The 24,061-nt window shown below is 41.7% G+C and overlaps 1 long non-coding RNA gene and 1 pseudogene across 3 annotated transcripts; one reads left to right on the forward strand and one right to left on the reverse strand.

The window, feature by feature from the left end:
* Nucleotides 1–3,588: 3,588 nt before the first annotated feature.
* Nucleotides 3,589–9,050, reverse strand: LOC111963217 (uncharacterized). Of its 3 annotated transcripts, XR_002877236.2 has the most exons (5): nt 8,634–9,046; nt 8,333–8,364; nt 5,019–5,203; nt 4,820–4,917; nt 3,589–4,555 (listed from the first exon to the last, which is right to left on the reverse strand). It is a non-coding gene; the product is annotated as an uncharacterized lncRNA (long non-coding RNA). The 3 variants fall into 3 exon arrangements; XR_011479776.1 differs by having other exon boundaries at nt 3,589–4,601; nt 8,333–9,050; XR_002877235.2 differs by having other exon boundaries at nt 8,333–9,038.
* Nucleotides 9,051–9,243: 193 nt separating this feature from the next.
* On the forward strand, nt 9,244–18,474 carry LOC111963219 (abscission/NoCut checkpoint regulator-like; annotated as a pseudogene).
* The last annotated feature ends 5,587 nt before the right edge of the window (nt 18,475–24,061 follow it).

The following is a 24,061-nucleotide window of genomic DNA, read 5'->3' on the forward strand; positions in this document are numbered from 1 at the left end:
CCACAGGTGGACTCCAATCAAGTTGTAGAAACATCTCAAGGATGATCAATGGAAACAGGATGCACCTGAGCTCAATTTCTAGTCTCATAGCAAAGGGTCTGAATCCATAAGTAAATAAGGTATTTCTGTTTTATATTTTTTATACATTTCCCAAAATTTCTGAAAGCCTGTTTTCACTTATGGGGTATTGYGTGTAGATTTAAAAAAATCCATGGGAAGTTATGCCCTGGAATTTGGGGAATTTTGCTTAAATTCATCAAAAAAGTTAGCTTAACAGTGAACCTTTTTTGTGGGATACACATAAGGTAATTATAGGTCTTGTGGCATATTTTGGTTAAACCCTCTGCATTCTTCCATCACATGTGCAGTGCACTCCTCCATCACATGTACAGCTGATTCTCAAGATCTTGCACACTAATGAGATGCTATTGAGTCAACACTACTACACGGTCTTAGCCAACGACTACATGCTTTCTGGTAAGTTTTGATTACAATACTGGGTGGGGTGAATATATTTTACATGACATACATTATTTTTTGTTAACTAGTAAATAGTAGGCTACAGCAAAGTGTGTTTAAATCATTTCTAACTTGTTAACAATTTCTGCTAGTTMGTTTTTGCTACCATGTGGGTTTTAGCTTGCTTGAGCCTGCTAACTGAGGAGTGTTAATTCACCTGTTTCCATACATGTTTCATTTTAAAACATTTATCTCAGAAAGGAGTTGTTTAATCTAACTGCTTAGCTATTTATCTGTACATGGAATTGTATTTGCGATTTTTTTCTTCTAATCTTCACAGGAAAATGCCACAGGCAGTATCTGATGTGKGGAGACATTTCACTGCAGATAATGTAGAARGAAAAGCTGTGTACATTTGCAAATACTGAGCCAAATCATATGTGAAGAATGCAACAAAGATGCAGAATCATCTGGCCAAGTGCATAAAGTTCCCTCAGCGCTCACAACAAGCAACCTCTGACAAAAGTCCATCTACTTCTATTCGAGGTGAAAAGGATGAATCAGCACCTTATCGATAGCAACAGCTCATGGTCCTCCTGAAATTAGAAGTTCTTTTGACTCAATRGAGGAACGTAGTCAGAGAAATGTTGATGAATGTCTTGCTCGAGCTGTGTATGCAACTCGTTCACCTCTGATGCTCACAGGCAATGTGTATTGGAAGAGATTTCTGAATGTTCTTCGCCCAGCATACACCCGTCCAACCAGACATGCTTTATCTACTTATTTGCTGGATGCAGAGTTCAACAGAGTTCAAGTGAAGGTCAAGCAAATCATAGAGAAAGCAGACTGTATTGCAATCATCTCTGGTGGGTGGTCGAATGTTYGTGGGCAAGGAATAATTAACTACATCATCTCCACCCCTCAACCAGTATTCTACAAGAGCACAGACACAAGGGACAACAGACACACCGGTCTCTACATTGGAGATGAGCTGAAAGCAGTGACCTTGGACTACAGAAGGTATTTGCACTGGTGACAGGCAATGCTGCGAACATGAAGGCTGCTTGGTCTAATGTGGAGGAGTCCTACCCACACATCACACCCATTGGCTGTGCTGCTCATGGGTTGAATCTGCTCCTCAAGGACATCATGGCACTGAAAACAATGGATACACTCTACAAGAGAGCCAAGCAAATGGTTAGGTATGTGAAGGGTCATCAAGTTATATYAGCAATCTACCTCACCAAGCAAAGCGAGAAGAATAATATCACCACATTGAAGCTGCCCAGCAACACCCGTTGGGGTGGTGTTGTCATCATGTTTGACAGTCTCCTGGAGGGGAAAGAGTCTCTCCAAGAAATGGCCATATCACATTCTGCCGATATGGACAGCCCCATCAAGAGGATCCTCCTGGATGATGTATTTTTGGAGAGAGTGGTAAGCAGCCTGAAACTCCTGAAAACTATAACATTAGCCATTGCACGGATTGAGAGAGACAATGCCATCCTGTCTGATGTTCAGACTCTGCTTGCAGATGTAAGAGAAGTAATCCATACTGCCCTGCCCACTTCACTGTTGCTCCAAGCTGAGGAAACTGCAGTTCTGAAATACATCAAAAAGCGTGAAGACTTCTGCCTGAARCCCATACACRCCRCAGCGTACATGTTGGACTCCAAGTATGCTGGCAAGAGCATCCTGTCTGGGGCAGAGATCAACAAGACCTATGTTGTCATCACTACCGTGTCTCGCCACCTTGGCATGGATGAGGGCAATGTTCTTGGCAGTCTGGTCGAAGTACACTTCCAAGCAAGGGCTTTGGGATGGAGATGCAATATGGCAGTCGTGCCAACATATCTCATCAGCCACCTGGTGTAAGGGACTTGTTTGGGAACACACACCAAAGCACGCAACAGGCTGACCAATACATGGGTTGAAAAATTGGTAGCCATCCTGGCAAATTTGAKGGTTTTTGAGCCTGACAACGAGCCATCCTTAACAAGGTTGGAGAGTGACAGTGAAGATGAGGCCTCAGAGTCTGTTCAAGAGGTGGACATTGAGGAGGTYCAGGGAGAAGAGGAAGAGAATCAAAGCTTTAGTTTCTAGACTATCATTTCACATTTGACATATTCCCTTTATATTGTTGTTCAGTGAAATCATCCCATGTGAAGAGTCAACCWATTTAAATAAAGTTCAATTCGTAACTAAATCGTTTTTTAAAATTTCTATTGATAGGATTTAATCATTTGTAAATATGTCTACTTATGATAAGGTCAAATGTTTCTGTCTCCATATGATATGGTAAATATATCCAATGCAAAAAACCTCTACATTTAAATTGTATTAATATTAATTTGCATATATTTCCATTTATTCCCACAGAAAGTTTCCACCTCTGAATATTCCCCAAAATGTGCAGCCCTAGTGGTACATGGCCATAATACCACGACTAAGTGCTGTATTGGCCATCAACCACACCCCCTCTGGCCTTATTGTTAACTATACCAGTGGGGACCGACTGAACCTCATTGGACAACAATTAAGAAAATCTAGTCCCGGTTTCCCAKAAGCATCTTAAGGTTAAGTTCATCGTTAGAACCATTGAGCTCCGTTAGAAACATTGTTCGAACCATTTAGCTTAATGGTTCTAACGATGAACTTAGCCTTAAGATGCTTTTGGGAAACCGGGCCCAGCACAGTTAACGATAAAGATTCTGACTGTAATACAATACTTCAAGTAGCTATATCATTGTTGGCAGTTTTCATAACAGAAAAATACAACRTAACACCCTCCAGTTAGAGAATGGAATAATTACATTTGAATAATTAAGATATCCAAGTGGCTGCATTAAATATGGTGAACTGAGATAGTTTATGGTGCAGCTCGTTTCTTGTTATTTACAACTTTAGCTTTCAGCAAGAACATGTGTAGAGCAGTATACCCTTTGCTCTCATATTCAATGAGGTTCAAATAACATTATYAGATGAAAAACATGCAAAGTAACCCATATTTGAACTTCGTGGTCTGCAGTGCCTCTCCCATCCAGAGCTCCTCTTGCATGCCCTCTACTGATAGTGACTTATACGACAGGCTCCAGTTAATCAGGCAAAGATTATCACAGGAGTCATCACCATTATTTCACATTTATTTAACACTATCACCACATGGCCTTGGGGGGACATTTTTACCAATATATACAGCAGTGACAGCTATAATGTGAATTGAGCCTTGTCATGGACAAGTACACCCTGGTACACCCTGCCTTCACCACGTGGTGTACTGAAAGTTTAATTCCTAAGAGGTAACGTGAAGAAGACAAAGAAATAATGGAGAGAGGAACCAGACGGAACATGGCATGTTATCTAAAGCCCTTTTCCAAACATAATGGATTAGTGGAATGAATGTAAAATGTAGAATACGGTTTTGTAGTGAATTGCCATGAAAAAAAAAAATACAGAACAGTCTCAACTGCCAATTATTGCAGAATATCCAAGGATATGCAGTAACAACAACCACCAGTATTTCAGTTCTCAAATCATAGCACCATTTTCTCACACAACTCTTTTCAATCCAATTACATTAGATGATTTTTCCCTCTGGGATACTGTGTGGCCCAGAGCCTAGATAGTGATCTATGGCTATGACTGGTGAGACCTATGTCGTACCAACTGCAGTTTATATATACACATCACAAACAGTAAAATACATACATGACAAAAGACAACAAAGACATAACTGATGATACTGACAGTCTGCTACCTTCTATATACAAAACAATCTGAACATGGAAATGTCATGTCAATGTCCAGGTGGAAAGGTGTCAGTTTGGAAGACCAGAGCCGCCTTGCTCTTCCTTGACACTGCCCCCTGACTCCAAGGCCTTCTTCTGGTGGTAGCTTTCTGTCCTCAGTTCCTAAAAGCAGAACTCGGAGGCGACACTGAGCAACAGGTCCTTGCAATACATGCTCTGCTTCTGAGCTTTCCCCTCTTCCTGCTGCTGATGTTGCTGTTGCTGCAGTCACTTCAGAGGAGTCTCATCCCTGCAGGGCTTTTGTGCAGACAACACCGAATTCACTGCTGGGTTGATCTTACAGTGTCCTGGAGGAAGGTGCCAGAACAAATAACTAAAACCTTAAGAACACAACTGGAGAAGACACAAACGATGCCACATGAATACACCTTGGGGTTACTGCTGGGTTTTAGTCACCCCGTTTAAAAATCATTTATTGCTAGATCTACATTTCTTTAAATAGAAAAACWGATATTTGCTTTGGGATGCCACAGGCATTAATTCATTCAGTTATGAGAGAAAAGTTAAATGAATGAGGGCAGCAAAATAAGATGATCTCAGTGAACACTTACATGGCTGGAGGCTGATCCGACTCCTCCACAAAGGGCTGGAAGTTTGGCTTGCTGGGCGGAGCCACAACACTGTGACCAAACCTGGACTTCATAGGCATCTACAATTGAGCACACACAAATGATGTCAAATAAATTTGCTTACAAATGGTCACATCACCATGTCATCACATAAAAAGTCCCATTACTGCGTGTCTCATACCTTTGCGTTGCTMCATTTCTCATTCTCCTTAGATCTCGATGGGGGTGGGGCCATCCAAGATTCCAACTTTGGTTCAGAGGGTCCAGCACTGGCAGCCTTGTTCTCATCAAAGATCCCAAGGCGACTGTTTAGACCACTGTTGGCAGGGGCTGTTGGGCCGTTTAACTGTAGCCTTAGTGAATTACCTGTGAACAAACAGGCAATATAAAGTAAAAAATCATAACAGATTGAAATCTATTGAACGTCAAAACCTCCATGACATTACACAACCCAACATGAACAGGTCAACATTCACAAAGCCATGGGGCCAGATGGATTACCAGGACGTGTACTCAAACCATGCGCAGACCAGCTGGCAAGTGTATTCACTGACATTTTCAACCTCTCCCTGATTGAGTCTGTAATACCTACATGTTTCAAGCAGACCACCATAATCCTTGTGCCCAAGGCAGCGAAGTTAACCTGCCTAAATGATTACCGCCCCATAGCACTCACGTCGGAAGCMATGAAGTGCTTTGAAAGGCYGGCAATGGCTCACATCAACAGCATCCTCCCAGATACCCTAGACCCACTCCAATTCGCATACTGCCWCAACAGATCCACAGATGACGCAATCTCAATCGCACTCCACACAAAAGGAACACCTATGTGAGAATGATGTTTATTGACTATAGCTCAGCGTTCAACACCATAGTGCCCACAAAGCTCATCCTRAGCTAAGTACCCTGGGACTAAACACCTCCCTCTGCAACTGGATCCTGGTAAGGGTAGGCAACAACACATCTGCCACGCTGATCCTCAACACAGGGGCCCCTCAGGGGTGTGTACCTAGTCCCCTCCTGTACTCCCTGTTCRCACACGACTGCGCGGCCAAACACGACTCCAACACCATCATTAAGTTTGCTCACAACACAACAGCTTCTTAYGGCTTATAAGACTGCTGAACAATTAATCAAATGGCCACCAGACTATTACATTGACCCMCCCTTCCATTTGTTTTGTACACTGCTGCTACTCACTGTTTATTATCTACGCATAGTCACTTCACCCCTACCTACATGTACAAATGACCTCTAACCTGTACCCCGGCACACTGACTCGGTACCGGTACCCCCTGTATATAGCCTCGTTATTGTTATGTTAGTGTTACTTTTTATAATTTTTTACTTTAGTTTATTTGGTAAATATTTTCTTAACTCTTCTTGAACTGCACTGTTGGTTAAGGGCTTGTAAGTAAGCATTTCCCTATAAGGTCTACACTTGCTGTATTCAGCACATGTGACAAATTAAGTTTGATTTGATTTGTTGGGGCGGAATGCGAATTGGAGTGGGTCCAGGGTGTATGGTGTTGATGTGTGCCATGACCATCCTTTCAAAGCATTTCATGGCTACAGATGTGAGTGCTATGGGCGACAGTCATTTAGACAGGTTACCTTGGTGTTCTTGGGCACAGGGACTACGGTTGTCTGCTTGAAACATGTGGGTATTACACACTGGGTCAGGAAGAGGTAGAAAATGTCAGTGAAGACATGCCAGCTGGTAACTATGCTAACAGTCTGATGTTCAGACAAACACAAACAATGTAAAGCCACTCAATGACATCTTGGACAACTTGTAATGCTTTACAAAGCAAGTAGCAAGCAAGGTGTCACGCATTACACAATAGGTGGGTTTAATTCTGGATGCTGATTGGTTAAAACTGCATTCCAGTCAGTGTCTATTCCACAAGTTACCACCAGTTAAGGCTATGACACAGACAGAAAAGGTAACCCAGACAAGTCACATGGGCTATAAAGCTGAAGCATCCCTTGGAACGTTTTCTCGCACCCAAATGCGCCCAAATGTGCCCGACTTGAAAAAAATCTAAATATACACATTGTGAGACATTTGGCGAAATATCCATAGGAAAACAATGGGGGGAGCTCAGTGTTCCAAGGGCAAAAAGTATTTTGGGGCTAGCATTTSATGACATCCGAGCTCGCTGCCCAGACTTACATAATTAGAAAGAGGAGAGTCTCATGATTAAAATGACRTCCGACTTGAAAAAAAATCGAAATATACACATTGCGAGATATTTGGCGAAATAGACAGACATGCCTATATTTYCCCTACAGGAAACAATGGAAYGACCTCAGAGTTCCATGAGTAATTTTTTGTTGTTGTTCACATTTGAACTATAAACAATGTGAGCAGGTCTCATTGCCAACAATAGCGAAGCAGGCATTGTGACATAGAACAATAAACTGGGAATAGAACGTTCGGAAGGCGAGTTGGTGCTCAATAGAACTAATAGGAGTTGGCAGGGTGAAAAATGCCCTAAAATAAGGCGTTTTTTTGCGATTACTTCAAAACGATGKCAAGCAGCTGGGAAATATGGTCATATTATGAAACTGGGCTCCACGGCAGATGCAATGAACTAGTTATCAGAAAAAAAGTGTTTCATGTGTCCAGTGTAACTGGAGTGCCCTCTGGCATTCGTAAATTCAGAGCGTTGTCAGATTATCCGTTCGCAAATTCAGAGCGTTTCGCCCTCGGAGTGTTCATGACGCTCTGGCCAAGGAGTAGGGTTAATCCGACTCACAACGGCAGTCAAGCACCCTAGCTAACTGGCTAACGTCGTTGGCTAGCTACTTCCAGACACATTTTTTTTTTTTTTTTTTTACTTCCAGACACAAATGACACCTCACTCCGACCATTTTGCTCGCCCTAGCAGAGCTGGTTAGGCTGTTTTCATGTTATCCAAAAAGTTGGAGACTGCTGCTGGCAACAATTTAATGACACCATATTCAACGCTGGGTGTTGACGTATTTTGGCGAATTTAGTTTGACATCCTGGAACTTTTGGCTTACTAACTATATCCATACTATGACCAATAAGAATACTACATACTCAATTTAGTCACAAATAGTACAGTTAGTATGAGTATTCGAACACAATTTGGGTGAATCTGGGCAGACATTCTGATAATTTTCTCATTGATGAAACATCTGATCAATACATTTCTGTTCCCAAATCTAGCATCTGTTACGAACACAGTGCAATAGGTTTTATAGACTTGAAGCTTTGCCAAAGTTTTAAATTGCATTGTTTAGGAGTGCAATGTCGAATTGAGTTTGTGCACACACGTCGTCACAGGACATTTATGCAAATACTTGCTACATGCCAATAGGATCTCGCTAGCACGTTCTTCACTTTGCCCACCTACTTGCTTCATTTGTTCCCATTGTAAACGACACCGATTAACTATATTGGGTTAGTTATATATAGATCTTTGTAATGTATACCTTCGCCTATGACGTTGAAATGATTATTACCTTCTCATCAGCTCAATCAGGCAATTTGTCCACTGTAAAAAAAAAAAAGCAAGACATTCTCCACTTGATTTTAGACTTGCATTTGGTTTTCGACAGCGGATATTTGTAAACCTTGCGGTCTCTCCGATATTATAGCATTTTTGCAAAAGCACTTAACTAGCTARCTTCAGTAGCAAGTTAGCTACACAACATAAAACAGCTAGCTAACGTTAGCATTATTAGCCATAGTAGCTAGTTAACGTTACTACAAAGCTGGGTTTACAAATTGTACTAGGCTAACGTTATATCAAAGAGATCTTACCCYGTTTAGTAAATAGCTATATATTTCATTTACAACTATTTTTGTTTTGCCATAGTTCAATAACACTACGTCTTGTCCTTTTTCCTGCTGGTTGCTCATGTCGCGTTCAAAACAACTGGAAATTCGGAAATCTCAGACTTCCTACTTCAGTACGTTCAATACACCTGGGAACTCGGAGAAAAGAATCGTTCCGACTGGGAAAAATCGATTTGAATGGTCATGAATTTCGGGAACTCAGGTCTCTCCCTAGAGCTCAGACTTTACGACMTAAAGATCACTGACGYCATGATTTAAYCTCGTGTTTTTTCGATTTCCCAGTTGTTCTGAATGCAGCATAATTTCACTTCCTCTGTATATTTTGAATTTTGAACGGAACCKTGAGAAAATTTGGACAACGCTGATTGGATGGTCAAGCCCAATGACGTGTTCAAACGTGTAATCCTAAACAAGAAACGAGTTTGAAAAATGAAAACAATTTTTTATCAAATGTCAATTATTTACGGCGGACTCTAAAACCACTCAAATATAATACTCCACCCCGTATCCCAAAAGTACCCTTACGTTTCAACATTAGGACTAMATTTACCATGTCATATGGCTCCTGCGCGCTCACTGACTATACCAACAACTTCCGGTACAGACAGTGAGCGATGTCTTAGAAACATAAATATAATTACTAAATGCGGCAAAATGGACAACCGTTGTTATTGTTGTTCATCAAAGTTCACTCTCTTCAGGAAGGAGGTTTGTTTGTGCCCCCTACCCTACTCCTTTTACGTTTTTGTAGTTGGATATTTTTATTCCATGTGTAACTGTGTTGTTGTATGTGTCGAACTGCTTTGCTTTATCTTGGCCAGGTCGCAGTTGTAAATGAGAACTTGTTCTCAACTAGCCTACCTGGTTAAATAAAGGTGAAATATATATATACAGTATATATATATATTTTTTTTTTACTTCATGTCATTGTCAAATCATCTGGTACAGGTTTAAACGTCTTGTTTTATGTTTTGAGTGTCATTCTTTACAGTTGGGCAGTAAGAACTGCCCAACTGCTCGGATTGCCTGACTTTCAACGCAGTTTTGCCTAGCTTTGGTAACACCCAGCAGAAGGTCTGCAAGCAATGTCATGTGAATCTCGCACGGTGGAGTTATGATGTAGCTTTGCACGAAAGCAGTAGGACTATGCAGTAATCATGATATTTGATGGACTGGTTTTGCTTGCTCACTGAATAATGTTTAGTCACTGGAGAAAACCAAAATAATGGGTCAAGATGGTCCTCTCCTGGAAACTACAAAAAAAAATGAGTACAGATGGGTTAATAAGTTTATTGATTTATTTTTTATTTAACCTTTATTTAACTAGGAAAGTCAGTTAAGAACAAATTCTTATTTACAATGACAGCCTACCAAAAGGCAAAAGGCCTCCTGTGGGGACAGGGGCCTGGGATTAAAAATAAATACAATATAAATATAGGACAAACACACATCACAACAAGAGAGAGAACACAACACTACATAAAGAGAGACCCAAGACAACAACATATCAAGGCAGCAACACATGACGACACAGCATGGTAGCTACACAACATAACAACAACATGGTAGCAACACAACATGGTACAAACATTATTGGGCACAGACAGCACAAAGGGCAAGAAGGTAGAGACAACAATACATCACACAAGCAGCCACAACTGTCAGTAAGAGTGTCCATGATTGAGTCTTTGAATGAAGAGATTGAGATTAAACTGTCCAGTTTGAGTGTTTGTTGCAGCTCGTTCCAGTCGCTAGCTGCAGCGAACTGAAAAGAGGAGCGACACAGGGATGTGTGTGCTTTGGGGACCTTTAACAGAATGTGACTGGCAGAACGGGTGTTGTATGTGGAGGATGAGGTCTGCATCTAGCATCTAGCCGCTCGAGAGCACCCTTACCTGCCGATCTATATGGATGGTCATCTGAATCAGGGTTAGTTTGGCAGCTGGGGTGAAAGAGGAGCGATTACGATAGAGGAAACCAAGTCTAGATTGAACTTTAGCCTGCAGATTTGATATGTGCTGTGAGAAGGACAGTGCACCGTCTAGCCATGCTCCCAAGTACTGTATGAGGTGAAATCTCTAAACCCTCAGAGGTAGTAATCACACCTGTGGGGAGAGGGGCATTCTTCTTACCAAACTAAATGGCCTTTGTTTTACAGGTGTTCAGAACAAGGTTAAGTGTAGAGAAAGCTTGTTRGACACTAAGAAAGCTTTGTTGTAGAGCATTTAACACAAAGTCCGGGAGGGGCCAGCTGAGTATAAGACTGTATCATCTGCATATAAATGGATGAGAGAGCTTCCTACTGYCTGAGCTATGTCGATGATGTAAATTGAGAATGGCGTGGGGCCTAGGAGTGAGCCTTKGGGTACTCCCTTGGTGACAGGCAGTGGCTGAGACAGCAGATTTTCTGACTTCATACACTGCACTCTTTGAGAGAGGTAGTTAGCAAACCAGGCCAGAGACAGCAATACTCCTTAGCTGGCCCACAAGAATGGAATGGAATAGCAGCACAATATTGCTTAGAATCAAGGGCAATTGGTGACATCATTGAGGTTGCAGTGACACATCCATAACCTGAGCGGAAACCAGATTGCATACCCGAGAGAATACTATAGACATCAAGAAAGCCAGTCAGTTGATTATTGACAAGTTTTCCCAACACTTTTGATAAACAGGGCAAAATAGAAATAGGCCTATAACAGCTTGATCTCCCCCTTTAAATAAAGGACAAACTGACACTAAACAAACTGACACTAAACGAAGTGAACACTCAGCAGCACTGAGCACTGTCTTAACACACTATGTACCAATAGGCTATATCTTTACTGATACCTGAACGTATACCTGTGCCCACCTTTTGTTTGGAGTCCATCCCGTCAGAAAAAGTTATTGAATCTCGTCTGGCTGCCTTTGAAGGCTCCCATCGAGCCTGTGCCCTTTGCAGGGGAGATGGAGGACCGCCTGGCAGCCTTGTTACAGGGAAGACCTCCTCCCTCCCAAGCCCCTCCACCTGTGAGTCCTAGCTTTAGAGTACACATATTAGACTAAAACTTGCTGTGTTGCCGCTGTTTGACCTCATATTCATGCTGAATCCAAATCCTTCAGGTCTGGAGGTCTGGACTCCAGAGTGGCGCAGTGGTCTAAGGCACTGCATCTCAATGATAGAGGCGTCACTACAGACACCTTGGTTCGAATCCAGACTATCACAACCGGCCGTGATTGGGAGTCCCATAAGGCGGCGCACAATTGGCCCAGCATCGTCCGGGTTTGGCTGGTGTAGGCCRWCATTGTGAATAAGAATTTGTTCTTAACTGACTTGCCTAGTTAAATAAAGGTTACATTTAAAATTAAAACATTTAATGAAGCCCGATTGTTGCAGTAAGTTAGTTTTGTGGCTCTGTGCAGGTACACCAGCCAATGATCTGATCACTCATTTGTTAGAGGAAATTGCCATAGACACCCAACAACCAGGTGATGTCATATGTGTTGTGACATGTTTTCTAATGTTGTGCTGTAACAGTGTTCTGTCGTGTTGTGTTTCAGACACCATGGAGGACTTCCAACACCTTGACAGCGAGGACAAGACTGAGGAAGAGGCCATGACGAGGATACTGAAAAAGGTCCGTAACTAAAAGAAGAACCTACTTTGAAAATGCACTATCTCAAAGGAGCCTTTGTTCTTTTACATTCCTACCCATGGTGGCAATCAGAGTATGTGAGCAGAGCTAGGAGTGGAGCGTGCCCAATTTKACTGGAGTGTGGAGCGAGATTCCCAATGGCTGGTGCGTCGGCCTTCTCGCCCGCTCCAATTTCGCTCCAGTAGGGCTCACTTCACAAGCTCAGGGCATGCCAGGCCCAGCATGCATTTGTAGTCTACTTGTGTGCTGCTATAGCCCTTTGCTTTAGCTACTGTCATGGAGTTCACWAAATATTTTCATAAAGAAACTGATGAAACACACAGGTGCTAAATCAAGGTGACTTAAAAAGATGAGGACCAAGAGCAAGACAGGGAGTGTGGTGATGTAGTGTCCACAACTAAAGAATCATTGTGGAATCTGAAAATAAATTTATCCCAAAGTATGATGATGTACTTACTACGTGCACATGCTAAAAGAAAGGAACGAGGTGGGTAGATAACTGTCATTGTAGCAAAGTATTTATAAAGAAAAAATCTGATCTCAAACTATTTATTCATTTTTGTTCTATTATCTATACAATAGGCCATCGTTGTGGTCCATTAGGCCTGGCATATTTCAACGTTCAATGAGCTTTCTGTTTGGATTGGGTTATTTTGCCTAAAAACCTTTAGGCCTACATATATATAAAAATCTGCATCTCTGCCTGGCAAGAGTGGCCAAAAGGGTGTTTAGCATCCCCAGTGGCTCTGCAAGTRTGGAGAAGATATTCTTCGCTGCTGGCCGCCTTGCCAAGCACCATTGACTTCTAAAAATGAATTCAAATGCACTTAAGTCATTTTTAGTTTAATTTGTATTTAATTCTAAGTAAGTCTCAGCCTATATGCGCAATTTATTGACTAATGATTTAATACAACGAAATGTGGTTTAAATGCTGCACGCTTTATGTCCCTACCAGCCTATTGTGTATTTCTTTGTAGGCTATAGCCTTGAAATAATATACCCTAAATAATTCATTTTCATTCTTTCTTAAGCTCCCTGTCTGGCTCCTGACCTATTTAGAGTGTTTATATGCTGTTTAATATGACATGTAGCCTATTTGAAATTATGTTTGCTTCATAYGTTCACCTTTTCATGTTTATTCAACTACTTTTCATTCAAATCCATGTGGTTTGGTTTCAATACTTCAAAATCAATTGGTAGGTCCAGGTAGTCACAAAAATAGATGGGTGTTGGTTAAATTGTGATTTTAATGAATGGAGAAAATTTAGAGTGAGTTTTTTTCCCCCTGTGTGCCTGGAGTGGTTTTTAGTGGAGCAGTAGGAAAGGACATAGAGTGCCGGAGCCGTGAGCAAGCACCACTCCATGAGCTATGAGCAGGACTTTCAACCGCTCAACTCCGCTCACATACTCTGGTTGGGATGCATCCCAACCTAATTTTAGATAGTGCTACTTTTCATAACCACAAGAGGCTGCTGTTTTTAACTCATTCCCAGCTCACGGAATAAGCTGCATTGGATGAGGCCAGTGGCTACAACATACCTCCTGAGCACAGTGGCCCAAAGAACACAGAAATGACAGCTGCCCACAAGAAACAGGTAATAATTATGCAGTCCTTTTTGAACACATACACTTCAAAGGCTGCGTTTACACAGGAAGCCCAATTCATGTCTTTAGGCAATTATTTGCATGTCTGATACCTATCATATTTTGCCCCTATTGTGTAAACGGAAAAAAAACACATGGAATCGGATATTTTGACTTCCGATTCATACCACCTCCATATGTGGACCTCAATCCCGATCCTCCATATGCGACCTGGGTCTGGATGCTCAGATCAGATATTGTTTTGCTCCTACGTGTTTTTTGTGTGTGTTATTTTTCACATAACCTGATGTTACTATAAAAACCACTCCCAATAACAAAACAGTGCCAGTAAATGTGCATTGCATCTGTGCTACTTCAAAGGCTACATCAGTGTGAATGCACAAATTGGATATGGGTCACATGTAAAATCTTAGTGAGGACAGTCAGAAAAAAACATCAGATATTGAAATAAAATCAGATTTGAGTTCTTAGGGTGGCGGTGTAAACACAGCCAAAGAATCCCACAAATAAAACGGACAGTAAAAGCACACAATTAAGTATATATTTGTTTGATCTATGTTTAAGACACCAGTTCTAGCGTGTTCATCATCGAGGACCCCAGCAGCTGCCCTGGCCAGTCAGGCTTCAGAGAGTGATGAGGATGAGCTTCCCTGGTGCTGCATCTGTAACCAGGACACCTCCATCCTCTGTCACACCTGTGATGGGGATCTTTACTGCAACCGCTGCTTCAGGTACTGCACAATACTAATACAACTACTACTACTATGGCCACATATCTATGCAATGATTTACAAGAAAGTGAAGTTCGTCCCTGTGTGCTTGTCATGGTTTTTTTGAAACATGACCTAGATAAATCTTGTATAAACTTCTGCCATTCTGCAGAGCAGCACATGTATGAAGTATTTAGTATGTTAAATTATCAATCTGCTCTCCGTTTCCCCAAGGAGTGCCATGATATGTATGACAGGAAAGAGCACCGCACAGCTACAGTATTTACACGGCAACTAAGAAAAACAAGAGGACGACGACGTGAGACTGCAGGGGCTGGCATCAATATTTCTTGGAGTCACTCTAAAAGATGTGTACTATACCTTTTAAGAGGCTGGACAGTATTCTTGGAATTCTGCAGGATTACAAAGAGAAGGCTTATCCAAACACTACTACCTGTCTTTAGGGTTGCAAAATTCCAGTAACTTTCCCAAAGTGCCCTGGTTTTCCAGAAATCCTGGTTGGGAGATTGCTGGAATTATGAGGGAATAAGCAGTGGTGTAAAGTACTTAAGTATAAAAAAAAGAAGAAAAAAAAAAGTTTAAAAGTACTACTTAAGTCGTTTTTTGGGGTATCTGTACTGTACTTTATATTTTTGACAACTTTTACTTCACTACATTCCTAAAGAAAATAATGTACTTTTTACTCCATACATTTTCCCTGACACCCTAAAGTACTTGTTATATTTTGAATGCTTAGCAGGACAGACATTTTTTCTAATTCATGCCTCTGATCTGGCAGACTCACTAAACACACTTGCTTTGTTTGTAAGTGGTGTCCGAAATGTTGAAGTGTGCTCCTAGACATCCGTAAATCTTAAAAACAAGACAATGGTACAGTCTGGTTTGCTTAATATAAGAAATTTCAAATTATTTATACTTTTACTTTCGGTACTTTTACTCAAGTAGTATTTTACTGGGTGACATTCACTTGTACTTGAAACATTTTCCATTAAAGTATCTTTACTAGGGATGCACCGATATGACATTTTTGTCCGATATCAGATATTTCCTTGCCAAAAAAAATGATACCGATAACCAATGTTTAAAATTTTAGCGGCCATTTAAGCATTCTAGTACAGTTAAATAGTTGAAACACTCACACACACTGACCAAAAAGTTATTTTGTTGGCATTTACGTATGTCCCCATTAACAGTAAAACATAATAAATACCTATTTCTTTCACTTACTTGCTGTGCTGTTTCCTTTTCCATTTTTTCAGTCTGAACCAGGATTTCATCATACATGTCAAGCAGTGAAGTTTCAGCTCTGTCTGTCCGTGGCCTCTCTTCCTCGGTGTGCATTGTCACTGTCCATTTCCATCTTGTCCAGCCGTGTCTTTAACATTTCACGTAAACCCTGTTTCTTGTCTGCATCGAAGTAGCGGTCCTTGTACCTAGCATCGAGCATGGTGGCGACACAGTAGAGGCTCAGAGAGAATGTCACCGAATCGCTTGTTCACAGCCTCTAGTAGAGTACTTTTCCAAGTTAACGGTCTGTGTTGGCATTTTTCTTGAGCAGGCATTTCAATGCCTTGACAGAGTATCACGTCTGCTGCAGATGCAGTTGAGATTATTTCTCGAGTCAGTTGTTTGAATGGAGCTAAGAGTATTCATGTTTCCAAGTGTCAAACACGTTCTCAAATGCCATTGAAATGGCATTAGCGATATGAGAACCAGCACATTCTTGAGCATGCAATACGGCTTTCCTCAGTACGAAATCCTCGTCGACACACTGTGCTGTCAGACTCATCGCTGGTCCAAATGTCATTCGTGAAGCTAATAGCAGTGATGTGAGTTTCAACAATACTGTGTAACTCCGGTAGGGCAACATCTGAAAAATAGCAGCTACTTGGTAGTGTGTACCGGTGCTCGACCAGTCGGCGAAAGCCAAGATCATCCACGACAGAACGGTTGTTGTTCAAGGGCAATGAATTTCGCCTTTGAGGTGTCTCGCTGAAATTTTCTTACTCTTTCAAATGACTGCTCGACTTGATGACTGCTCGATACACACAGCAGACATTGTGGGCTAGGTTAGGAATGCTGTGTAGCGCTATATTTTTTGTGCCGGCATTACGTCATCTACCTGAGTTATATAGGTATGCATGTCAGCTTTGACATCGGTTTTGCACATCGGCGTTAAACTAGACATCAAGCCGATGGCGATTTTGGCATTTTTAACTAATATCGGTCGATTCCAATATGTGTACCGATATATCGTGCATCCCTAATCTTTACTTTTACTTAAGTATGACAATTGGGTACGTTTACCGCCACTGGTAATAACAATTAAATCCGGTAATCCTCGAACCAGGATTTCTCTAAAATCAGGGAATTTCTGGAATGTTACAAGAATTTTGCAACCCTGCAGTGCATTCGGAAAGTATTCAGACCCCTTCCATTTTTCCAAGTTCTGTTACGTTACAGCCTTATTCTAAAATGGATTAATTTAAAAAATGTCCTCAATCTACACACAATACCCCATAATGATAAAACGAAAAACAGGTTTGTAGAAATGTTACATATTTATTCAGACGCTTTGCCTATGAGACTCGAAATTGAGCTCAGTTGCATCCTGTTTCCATTGATCATCCTTGAGATGTTTCTACAATTTCATTAGAGTTCACCTGTGGTAAATTCAATTGATTGGAGATGATTTGGAAAGGCACACACCTGTCTATATAATGTCCCACAGTTGACAGTGCATGTTAGAGCAAAAACCAAGCCATGAGGTCTAAGGAATTGTCCGTAGAGCTCCGAGACAGGATTGTGTCGAGGCATAGATTTGGGGAAGAGTACCAAAACATTTCTGCAGCATTGAAGGTCCCCAAGAACACAGTGGCTTCCATCATTCTTAAATGGAAGCAGTTTGGAACAACCAACTCTTTCTAGAGCTGGCCGCCCTGCCAAACTGTCATTATGGGGTATTGTGTGTAGATTGATGAGGGGCAAAAATACAATTTATTTTAGAATAAGGCTGTAACGTAACAAAATGTGGAAAATTCGAGGGGTCTGAATACTTTACAAATGCACTGTACCTGTCTTACAAAGAGACTAAGAAGAAACCCTGATTTATGTTGCTAATCTAGTGTAATACACAGTAATCTGTCAAGTATAGTTATAGATTTCTTCTAAATGGCTATACTATGAGTAACATTATGGGGTTGCATTAGCATAATTTAATGCTTGCGATTAGCTACATAACTGTGTTGTAGATTCACTTGACATTCACATATCAGTAATCCAATCAATATCAGTCAATTACTTGTGGACTGTATTGCCAATATTGATTTACATTTAATTTGTGAGGTTAGTCTATTTTACTCTAACAAAATGTTTAACATTATTGTATTTTAGCATTACCCATCCTAACCCTTTGGATTTTGGTCCAATTAAATAAAGTAATCTGGGCAATTTGATGTGCTACCTCAATTGTAGCGCACTTGAAATGGCTTGCAGATTTCATATTTACTGTCATGATACTGAGATAGATGTTGAGTTGGTAACAACACAGACTCATGCACGTCGCACAAACACAATTTGCTTATTTGGGAGGATGTACGGTCCCAGACAACTCAGCTTCTCACTAGAGGCTCACAGAGGAGCCAGTATAAAAGGATTAGTGAAGGCTTTGTTTTCTTTTGGCAGGCTGCATAGTCTGTGTTATGATCAGTCTTTGGCTGGGACTCTGACAGGATTGTTGTTTTTCCTGTAGCTGTGTATAATGTAGATCTAAGGGATGTAAACAATGTGTTTATGAGAGATTAAACAAATAAAAAAAAGATTGTTCTGATAGCTTTTTTGCTATGTTCCCTACTTCTCCCACCACTAATATCATAACTATATAACACTGTCACTCTTTTGTCATACCCCTCTAGGGGTTCTCCACTCACACATTAGGACAGCCACAGTTTCAGAAAGGTTGGAGAGAGGAATTTTTTTAAGAGAGTTTCTGTAGTGAAAACCTTTACTAGATTACTGTCAGTATATGGCAGAGAGCGGGGCAGAATTCAGTTTCATCAGGGTGCATTACTGTCTGGGTCATCTGGAGAGCCATAATGAATCTCACCTCCAGGGGTTTAGTCCATTAAGACCCAAATAGAGGCCCCTCTGTTTACCTAACTTTTCTATCCCACACAATGACCACAGACAGGAAATGGACAGGCATAATGGWTGCAGATAGAGATAATGGACCACCTTTTTGCTACATTTGTTATCTGTGTTGCTGATATGCTGTCATTTCAATCAAGTCCCTTGTTTCAATTAGACAATACCTCACAAAGAATACACTTAGACTAACAAGTGAGAATGAAAATTTCAAGTAAAATGTTATTGGTCGCATACACATTTAGCAGATGTTTTTGCAGTTGTAGCGAAATGCTTGTAAAGTAAAATGTACGGTGCATAAGTATTTGATACATCAGAAAAGCAGAACTTAATATTTGGTACAGAAACCTTTGTTTACAATTACAGAGATCATACGTTTCCTGTAGTTCTTGACCAGGTTTGCACACACTGCAGCAGGGATTTTGGCCCACTCCTCCATACAGACCTTCTCCAGATCCTTCAGGTTTCGGGGCTGTCGCTGGGCAATACGGACTTTCAGCTCCCTCCAAAGATGTTCTATTGGGTTCAGGTCTGGAGACTGGCTAGGCCACTCCAGGACCTTGAGATGCTTCTTTATTTCTTAAAAAAAATAATTTTATCCCATTTTCTCCCCAATTCTCGTGGTATCCAATCGCTAGTAATTACTATCTTGTCTCATCGCTACAACTCCCGTACGGGCTCGGGAGAGACGAAGGTCGAAAGCCATGCGTCCTCCGAAGCACAACCCAACAAGCCGCACTGCTTCTTAACACAGCGCGCCTCCAACCCGGAAGCCAGCCGCACCAATGTGTCGGAGGAAACACTGTGTACCTGGCCCCTTGGTTAGCGCTCACTGCGCCCGGCCCGCCACAGGAGTCGCTGGAGCGGATGAGACAAGGATATCCCTACCGGCCAAACCCTCCCTAACCCGGACGACGCTATGCCAATTGTGCGTCGTCCCAGCGACCTCCGGTCGCGGCCGGCTGCGACAGAGCTGGGCGAACCCAGAGACCTGCGCAGAGACTCTCTGGCACTGCGCCACCCGGGAGCCCTTGAGATGCTTCTTACGGAGCCACTCCTTAGTTGCCCTGGCTGTGTGTTTCGGGTCGTTGTCATGCTGGAAGACCCAGCCACGACCCATCTTCAATGCTCTTACTGAGGGAAGGAGGTTGTTGGCCAAGATCTCGCGATACATGGCCCCATCCATCCTCCCCTCAATACGGTGCAGTCTCCTGTCCCTTTGCAGAAAAGCATCCCCAAAGAATGATGTTTCCCCCTCCATGCTTCACGGTTGGGATGGTGTTCTTGGGGTTGTACTCATCCTTCTTCTTCCTCCAAACACGGCGAGTGGAGTTTAGATCAAAAAGCTCTATTTTGTCTCATCAGACCACATTACCTTCTCCCATTCCTCCTCTGGATCATCCAGATGGTCATTGGCAAACTTCAGACGGGCCTGGACATGTGCTGGCTTGAGCAGGGGACCTTGCGTGCGCTGCAGGATTTTAATCCATGACGGCGTAGTGTGTTACTAATGGTTTTCTTTGAGACTGTGGTTCCCAGCTCTCTTCAGGTCATTGACCAGGTCCTGCCGTGTATATTCTGGGCTGATCCCTCACCTTCCCATGATCATTGATGCCCCACAAGGTGAGATCTTGCATGGAGCCCCAGACCGAGGGTGATTGACCGTCATCTTGAACTTCTTCCATTTTCTAATATTGCGCCAACAGTTGTTGCCTTCTCACCAAGCTGCTTGCCTATTGTCCTGTAGCCCATCCCAGCCTTGTGCAGGTCTACAATTTATCCCTGATGTCCTTACACAGCTCTCTGGTCTTGGCCATTGTGGAGAGGTTGGAGTCTGTTGATTGAGTGTGTGGACAGGTGTCTTTATACAGGTAACGAGTTCAAACGGTGCATTAATACAGGTAATGAGTGGAGAACAGGAGGGCTTCTTAAAGAAAAACTAACAGGTCTGTGAGAGCCGAATTCTTACTGGTTGGTAGGTGATCAAATACTTATGTCATGCAATAAAATGCAATTATTACTTAAAAATCATACAATGTGATTTTCTGGATTTTTGTTTTAGATTCCGTCTCTCACAGTTGAAGTGTACCTATGATAAAAATTACAGACCTCTACATGCTTTGTAAGTAGGAAACCCTGCAAAATCGCAGTGTATCAAATACTTGTTCTCCCCACTGTATATATAAGTTGAAGTCGAAGTTTGCATACACTTAGGTTGGCGTCATTAAAACTCGTTTTTCAACCACTCCACAAAATTTCTTGTTAACAAACTATAGTTTTGGCAGGTTGTGTTAGGACATCTACTTTGTGCATGACACAAGTAATTTTTCCAAAAATTGTTCACAGACAGATTATTTCACTTATAATCACTGTATCACAATTCCAGTGGGTCAGACGTTTTACATACACTAAGTTGACTGTGCCTTAAACAGCTTGGAAAATTCCAGAAAGTTTCATGCCTTTAGAAGCTTCTGATAGGCTAATTGACAAATTTGAGTCAATTGGAGGGGTACCTGTGGATGTATTTCAAGGCCTACCTTCAAACTCAGTGCCTCTTTGCTTGACATCATGGGAAAATCAAAAGAAATCAGCCAAGACCTCAGAAAGAAAATTGTAGACCTCCACAAGTCTGTTCTTCCTTGGAGCAATTTCCAAACGCCTGAAGGTACCACGTTCATCTGTACAAACAATATTATGCAAGTATAAACACCATGGGACCACGCAGCCGTCATACCGCTCAGGAAGGAGACGCGTTCTGTCTCCTAGAGATGAACGTACTTTGGTGCAAAAAGTGCAAATCAATCCCAGAACAACAGCAAAGGACCTTGTGAAGATGCTGGAGGAAAACAGGTTCCACAGTAAAACGAGACCTATATCGACATAACCTGAAAGGCCGCTCAGCAAGGAAGAAGCCACTGCTCCAAAACCGCCATAAAAAAGCCAGACTATGGTTTGCAACTGCACATGGGGACAAAGATCGTACTTTTTGGAGAAAATGTCCTCTGGTCTGATTTTTTTTTTAAATAGAACTGTTTGGCCATAATGACCAGGGTTGCAAAGAAAATTCATATCCCAGACTGGCCAATGAAAAGAAAAGATTAAGACTGGCAAAAGAACACAGACACTGGACAGAGGAACTCTGCCTAGAAGCCAGCATCCCGGAGTCGCCTCTCACTGTTGACGTTGAGACTGGTGTTTTGCGGGTACTATTTAATGAAGCTGCCAGTTGAGGACTTGTGAGGCATCTGTTTCTCAAACTAGACACTTAATGTACTTGTCCTCTTGCTCAGTTGTGTAACCCACTCCTCTTTCTATTCTGGTTAGAGCCAGTTTGCGCTTGCTGTAAGGAGTACACAGCGTTGTACGAGATCTTCAGTTTCTTGGCAATTTCTCGCATGGAATAGCCTTCATTTCTCAGAACAAGAATAGACTGACGAGTTTCAGAAGAAAGTGCTTTGTTTCTGGCCATTTTGAGCCTGTAATCGAACCCACATGCTGACGCTCCAGATACTCAACTAGTCTGAAGAAGGCCAGTTCTATTGCTTCTTTAAGCAGGACAACAGTTTTCAGCTGAGCTAACAGAATTGCAAAAGGGTTTTCTAATGATCAATTAGCCTTTTAAAATTATAAACTTGGATTCACTAACACAACGTGCCATTGGAACACAGGAGTGATGGTTGCTGACAATGGGCCTCTGTACGCCTATGTAGATATTCCATTATGAATCTGCCGTTTCCAGCTACAATAGTCATTTACAACATGAACAATGTCTACACTGTATTTCTGATCAACTTGATGTTATTTTAATGGACAAWTTTTTTGCTTTTCTTTCAAAAACAAGGACATTTCTAAGTGACCCCAAACTGTTGAACTGTAGTGTATGTGTATACATATATACATGTGTATGTATATGTGTGTATAGTAAAAATATGTGTGTGTGTACCAGTAAAAAGTTTGGGCGCGCCTACTCATTCAAAGGTTTTTCTTTCTACATTGTAGAATAATAGTGAAGATATCAAAACWWTTAAATAACASATWTGGAATCATGTAGTAAACAAAAAAGTGTTAAACAAATCAAATATATTTTAGATTSCTCAAAGTAGCCACCCTTTGCCTTGATGACAGCTTTGCACACTCTTGGCATTCTCTCAACCAGCTTCATGAGGAATCCTTTTCCAACTGTCTTGAAGCAGTTCCCACATATGCTGAGCACTTGTTGGCTGCTTTTCCTTCACTCTGTAGTCCAATTCATCCCAAACCATCTCAATTGGGTTGAGGTCGTGTGATTGTGGAGGCCAGGTCATCTGATGCAGCACTCCATCACTCTCCTTGGTCAAATAGCCCTTACACAGCCTGGAGGTGTGTTATGGGTTATTGTCCTGTTGAAAAAGAAATGATAGTCCCACTAAGCGCAAACCAGATGGGATGGYGTATCGCTGCAGAATGCTGTGGTAGCCATGCTGGTTAAGTGTGCCTTGAATTCTAAATAAATGACAGTGTCACCAGCAAAGCAMCCCCACACCATTACACCTCCTCCTCCATGCTTCAAGGTGGGATCCACAGATGCAGAGATCATCCATTCACCTTCTCTGCATCTCACAAAGATACAGCAGTTGGAACTAAAAATCTAAACTTTGGACACATCAGACCGAAGGACAGATTTCCACYGGACTAATGTCCATTGCTCGTGTTTCTTTGCCCAATCAAGTCTCTTMTTATTKTTGTCCTTTAGTAGAGGTTTATTTGCTTCAATTCGACCATGAAGGCCTGATTCACGCAGTCTCCTCTGAACAGTTGATGTTGAGATGTGTCTGTTACTTGAAGCAGAGGATAAGTTCATTAGAGTTAACAGCCTCAGAAAGCAGCCCAAATAAATGCTTCAGAGTTCAAGTAACAGACACATCATCACATCAACTGTTCAGAGGAGACTGCGTGAATCAGGCCTTCATGGTCGAATTGAAGCAAATAACCTCTACTAAAGGACAAACAATAAGAAGAGACTTGATTGGGCAAAGAAACACGAGCAATGGACATTAGTCCAGTGGAAATCTGTCCTTCGGTCTGATGTGTCAAAGTTTAGATTTTTAGTTCCATATCCAACAAGCATGTACTTTTTAGTATTTTGGAGTGCAGAGAAGGGTGAATGGATGACTCCTGCATCATTTTTCGCTGTGTGGATCCCAACACTTGAAGCAATGGAGGAGGAGGTGTATGGTGTGGGGTGGCTTTTGCTTGGTGAGACACTTGCATTTTATTTAGAAACAATCTTCACGGC

This window comes from Salvelinus sp. IW2-2015, linkage group LG4q.2, assembly GCF_002910315.2.
Source record: "Salvelinus sp. IW2-2015 linkage group LG4q.2, ASM291031v2, whole genome shotgun sequence".
In the NCBI taxonomy this organism is placed as follows: Eukaryota; Metazoa; Chordata; class Actinopteri; order Salmoniformes; family Salmonidae; genus Salvelinus; species Salvelinus sp. IW2-2015.